Source organism: Rousettus aegyptiacus, unplaced genomic scaffold (genome assembly GCF_014176215.1).
Source record: "Rousettus aegyptiacus isolate mRouAeg1 unplaced genomic scaffold, mRouAeg1.p scaffold_m13_p_7, whole genome shotgun sequence".
Taxonomy (NCBI): domain Eukaryota; kingdom Metazoa; phylum Chordata; class Mammalia; order Chiroptera; family Pteropodidae; genus Rousettus; species Rousettus aegyptiacus.
In genome coordinates, this window is record NW_023416310.1 from 14,057,120 (window position 1) to 14,063,335 (window position 6,216).

The window sequence follows — 6,216 nt, forward strand, 5'->3', positions numbered from 1 at the left end:
AATATTGTAAATGATGATTGAGGAAAGTTTCAAAAACAAGCAAAACTACATTTCTAGGATGCCTACAAATGGGGTAAAAATGTTTTCTGAAACAGTTAAGGGAAGAGAAAAGAGATAAATCTGAAAAGAATTCCTAGTAATGTATGTAGACTCTGCTCCAGAAATTGCAGCATGCCCCTCTACCCTTGAGTGTGGGCTGGATTTAGGAACTTAACTCCAGTGAATAGAGGATGAAAAGGACAAACAGGTCAACCACACAGTGGAGAAACCTGGCAAACACTTAACCCAGTAAGGGAGGTGGCTCCACAGTGTAGTGGTTAGCATGTCTGCTTTACATGCAGAGGGTCCTGGGTTCACACCCCAAGTGGAACCATAGGCCATACCCCAGGTGTGTGCCGTGAGCATGTGGGAGAAGACACCCCACCTTCAGAGATCCAGTTCTTAAGGGGAAACGGCAACATCCATATGTCAGGGGTGAAAGTGTGGGGGAGGAATTAAAGAGGAAGAAAAAAAACCAAAGTGGCCAAGGTTAACACCTAAATGTAATGTATCCTGGGTTGGATTCTAAAATAAAAGGACATTTCATTTGTACATGCAGGTGGACCAAAACTGCCTAGGGGTCATGAGAGGGGTCAGTCCTGGGCTCTCCAGGTCACACGTGTACGTGGTATCAGCTGTGGGGCAGTGCTGAATGGTCAGCACGAAGCATGGTCTCCTGGCTTGTTGAATAAGGAAGCCAAGGATAAGAAGAGAAAAGGGGAGAGTCATTGGGCCAGGAAAAGACCTAGAACCCAGGAGGCCCAGAGATGCCGTTTCAGTCTTTGTAGCACTTCAGAAGCATGTGAAACAGTGGGAAAGAGCCAAGTGGTTTGACAGCATCAAACTGCTGAAAACAGAGCTTGGAATTTGGTGAAGGGCACTCTAGGGGACTCTGACTAGCCTGGGGACTTGAAGCCAGTTTCCTTATTTGTAAAATGGGTCTGTCATCAAATGAACCTCACAGAGTATATTGTGAGAGTTTTAACAAGATTGTGTGGATAAAAGCATTTCACAAAAAGTTATCTACACTCACATAGTTATTGTACTGATAGAATAGGGATTGCTTTATGGGGTAAAAACAGTGTTGGACTTGGACCCGGAACTCCCAGGATAAACTTCAGCCTCTGCTTTGGGTGAGCTGGAGAGTCAGCTGCCTGGAGGAGACTAACTGCTCCCCCTCCCCTGACCCCTGACAACAGGCCCCTTTCCATACCTTTGCTGCCCTCTCTGGGGCTCCAAGAAACCATGTAGCTCAGGTGCAGGGGGGGGGGGGGGGAGCAGCAGCTCAGCTGGAAGCCAGGGGAAGGGGGAAGTAGCAGGGGAGGTGGAGAGCTGGTCTGAAAGCTGAGCCACGTCTGTCACCTGCAGGGGCACCCTTACCACCTGAAGCCCTGGGCCTCAAAGCAGCATATGTACACACCTGAAGACACACACCTGCTGTACCTCCGGGCTCCCCCAACCCCAACCTGTGCCACAGAATCTCTGCCGCTTCCCAAGCCATGCCCCAGGTTGACCTTCCTGGTCCAGCCTCTGCTAAACCCCAGCAAGAAAGGTCCCTGCCCCACCCCCAAAAGATTTCTAGGAGGAAGAAGAGATCTGGAGACGAGGCTCCTGACCCTTTATTAGTCCGTAGCCATGAATTCCAAGGTGAACCTCTCTCCCAGCACGCACCCTTCCCACACCACCCTCTGCCATTTCAACAGTTTGAAGAACGGCATGATCTGTTCTCAGTTGAAATTGAAATCATATTTTCAGCATTCTCCCTTTATAATTTTTCACATCAATGGGCCTCTTAGCCTTTGTTTCCCAGAATGAATAAATGGGAAGGTGAAAAAGGAAGAGGAGAAGAGAAGGAAGGAGAGAAGGAGGAGGAGGAAGAGGAGAGGAAGGCAGAACAGGAAGGAAGGACAGGCTGGCTACCTTCCCACTTATGAGAGATGTTGAAGATGCTGAGGACAGCCTGGCTCTAGCTGGAGGTTAGGTACACATGTGTCCCTGGCTGCAGAAGGACAGCTCTGGGGCTCCCTGTGTGCTGCAGGAACCAGTTCAGGTTGGCGGTCTCATGGCTCAGGGGGGTCAGGTTCAGCATGTTGCCAGGCATCTGCAGCCAGGTGTTCAAGCTTAGGGTCCCAGGGACTGCAGGGAGGCAGGAGACGGGCCTGGAGCAGGAACTTACAGCTCTCCATGCCTGGCTAAGTGCTCAATGCTCCTGGCTTCTGTAGCCCATTCCTCCTCACTACCCTCCCCCGACCCCGTCTGGTAATTTTTGTTTTGTTTTGTCCTTAAATGAGAGTGGCTGCTGCGGTCCAGCCTAGGAGACCCCATCCGTCTTTGGGAACCACCAAGGAAACCTTTTGGTTTAAGACTGCCCCTCCCGCAGTGAGGGAATACTCTCTCTCCTGTCAGTATGTTTCTGGAGCCCTGTTTTTCATTAGTCTCACTATCCAGGTCCCAAGCTTAGGGCCCGTGATCCGCTATGATGGCTGGCATTTTCTCCCAACCAGTGGAACCACTGGGCTTGGGTCAGCTGGCAGAAATGCAGGGGTCAGAGGGGGAACACCAGAAGTTTCTTTCACTTAGTCCCTTTGGTTTCCAAGTCCCCATCCCTTCTCACTAGGTGGCAGCAACTGGCAGTACTCAGTCAGCTTCAGCAGGACCAGAAACAAGACAGCTGCAGGGCTGGTGCTTGTAGGAGGGTTGGCAAGGATGGTGACAGGAGCAGACACTGGTATCCAGAGCAGCAAGCACAACAGGTAAACCCATTGGGAGAGAGGAGAAAGAAATGAGAAGTGGGCAGGCTGGCCGGGAAAGCCAGGTAGACAGGACCAACAAGTGCCTGACGTCTGAGAGCCTCTGGGGCTGGAACAAACCCAAAGTCACAAGTGTCTCAGTCTTACTCACCCATCGGGGCCTGCCTCCTCAGCTGGGGTTCACAGCAGCAGGGGCCAAACTGGGCAAAGGCATTGGGGTGGGAGTGGAGAAGGCTGGGCCCACCACCGTTTGCCCCTGGGGCCCTCTGTTCAGGAGGGGCAGGGAGGTGAGGGAGGAGTTGGGCCCTGCAGACCCTCTGGGAAACAGGGAGAGGCTGGCAGCATCTCAGGCAAGCTGGCTGCAGGGGGCCTGGGAAGCCCATGTTCCCTTCACTCTCAGCTCCCTTCCATGCTATCGGTGGCACTGGGAGGCAGGATTAAGTAGAATTTCCCCGCTACCTGTCGTGAGGCTGAGGCCAGTGAGAGTTCTAGGTGAAGCAGAAGCCAAGGCCCACGGCGGAGTCAAGGTTCTGGAGAGTGCCATTGGCCAGGTCTCATTTGAAAAGTCCAGCTGTACATAGATGGAGACCAGGACTGATTCTGCAGGAGAAGAGGGGACAGCTGGAGAGGAGAGGCAGCGAGGCCATGGGTCAGTCCCCTTGTGCCTCCCACACCTAGCTGGTCACCGCCAGGAACCCAGAGCAGATCCCTCCTACCGTGGCCTGTCTATGCGCAGTGAGGACTCAGGAAGGTAACAACTCATCTAGCTGTGGTGCATTCGGACATTCTGTTTCATGTCACCTCCCAAAAAACCCCCACTTCATAGAATGGCTCTCAAAGACAAATAATTTTCTCAAGGCCTCACAGCAAGAGAACCAGTGTACAGACCGGCCTGACCAGCCCCAGGTCCGCCCTCTCTAACACCGCCCCTCACTGTGGCTTCTGTCCTTTCTTTCCACCTCATGCCCTGCTCGCTCTCCTCCTCCTCTATCCACTCACCACCTGCTCTACTCTCTAGGTCCAGCTGCTGCCCAGATTCCCCTCCAGCCTGACTAGGTCCCTAGAACAGAGCACACACAAGAGAACTCTAAGGGGAGGCTGACCCCAGAGTTTCTCTCAGGGACACCTTCTTCCCCAAGCGGCTCAGGGGCCAGCCTGGCTAGTCTGGCATGACATGGTCTCTTCGAAGTTCCTCTTTTTGCCTGGAATTAAGATGGCACATCAGAAGTGGAAAGCAGGCTCCTGGCAGGAGATGGAGGGATGCAGCCCCAGAGAACGGCCAGGGATGAGTGCAGCAAGGAGGCGCATCCTGGAGAGTCAACATGCTTTGCTTAATTTCTTCCTGAATTTACCTGTCCCTGGGCCTCCAGGTTAATTGAAACGGCTGAGTCTGGAGCTCCAAGGGAAGGGCTGGGCAGAGCTGGCTGTGGCCCAGAGGCTTAGGGACTTTTATTCCCTCCGTAGGAATTGCCAAGGGGGGCGGGGTGGGGGTGGGGCGAACAGAGGAAGCGTCTTCCCTTAGTCTCTAGTTCCTGTAAATTATTCCTCACCAGTTCCTCTTCTCAAAATTTTATGTGTACGTGGACATCTATTTAAAAACAAATATGGACATAGATAAGGATATGGATGGAAACAGAGATAGAGATAGCCACCTGGGAGAAAACACTGTTGAAAAAGTATTGATCGAGACTTTGCTGCCTTTCCTCGGTTTCTTTGTTGCCCTCCACACCAGTGGTGCCCGACTTTGAAAAGGTTTTCTTTTCTTTTCATTTTTAAATTGGAAGTTTGACTTAGGATAAAAGAGCCTTTATCCAAAATGCAGTATGCATCATTGTAGTTCACAGGGACTCAACAGAAAGAAAGCAAGCTGCCCCCACACCCTGGAAAATAAGGCTTAACTTAACTCTCAGAGACCTTCTAACAAACCAGCCTCTTTTTTATACATTACCTCCTCTCCCTCCAGCCCATTCCTCTCCACCTATTGTTTCATCCCATACCTTGCTGCCTCTCATACCCAGAGGACCCTATCATCCCCTCTGCAGACTTTCCCAGGGTCCTCACCCCAGTCTTACTCACAGATTGGGATGCTTGGGCAACTGGTGACCCCACAAAGGGGACAGTCACGGTCAGGAGTAGTGCGGGGGCAGCCAAACAGACTCATAGCTCAAGGAGCAGTTCTTTGAGGGCCCTCCCTCTGCTGCAGGATGCAAATTTACCCAGAGGAGAGCTGGTGATGGGATGGGAGGGAAGGGTGGAAAGCAGCCAGGGCTGAATTTACAGAGGAAGTGCTACAGCCTGTGACTGAGACAAATGGGCATCCAGGTCACTGTGGGGCCACCCGGGGCCCACCTACCCCCATGAGAAAAGTCTTTCCAGATTCCCCCTGGAATCTGGACCAAGGACTCAGTGAGCAGGAGAGGACTTAGGGGTCCTAGGTGACAACTAGCAATGTGTCGATAAGACGGGTTCAGTCACATCTCCAAGGATCTTGAAAGTCTGGATTGTTCTGGAACTCCCAGGAAGCTGGATAGTTGATCACAGAGTCAAGGTTAGAAAAGACAAACATTAGAGCTGATGGCTATCCTCAAATAATTTTCATACGGACTAGAGTCTTAAGTGTAACAAAAAATCTGGAAAAAATACTAGGAGAAATTATAATTTTACAAAATAATTTTGAAGTGCAGAAGGCTTTTCTAAATAAGACACAAAACCCAGAAGCCAGAACGGAAATAAATTAGACTATCTCAAAAGATTTAATTTTGGGACGAAAAGAATGTTAGAGTAAAAAGGCATAAAGGGCTAACCGTTTTTTAATTACAGTTGACATTCAAAATTATGTTAGTTGCTGGTGTGCAACATAGTGATTAGATATTTATGTAATTAATGAAGTGATCTGCCTGATTAGTCTAGGACACATAAACAAAATATACAAAGTTGTTTTTTCCTTGAATGTAGTTCTCAGATTGCTTTCTCTTGAGAGTTTGTGAATTAAAAAAAAATATATTAGAAAAGAAATTTATTAAAGAATGGCCCAAGAAAACGACCCACCCACCATCCATCAGTAGTAGAATGAATAAACAGTAAAATGAATAAACACTGTATATAGTTTTACAATATACTACCATAGTTTAGAAGCCTGCAGAAATTAAAGTGAATGAACTAGATCTGTATGTATTGATACAGATCGATTGCAAAACAATGTTGAATATGAAAAATGTTAGAGATTAGGAGCAATGGAATACTGTTTAAATACAGACACAAGAACAACATAATGCTGAATGTGATTCTGGATATGAATGTAATATAATACAAGTATAAAATAAGAATAAAAATGATAAACAACTTCAAGATAGTGTTAACTCTGGGGACAAAGGGGAAAGGATGGAGAAAAGGTGGAGCTTTAGCTGAAATGTTAAAAAAAAAAAAA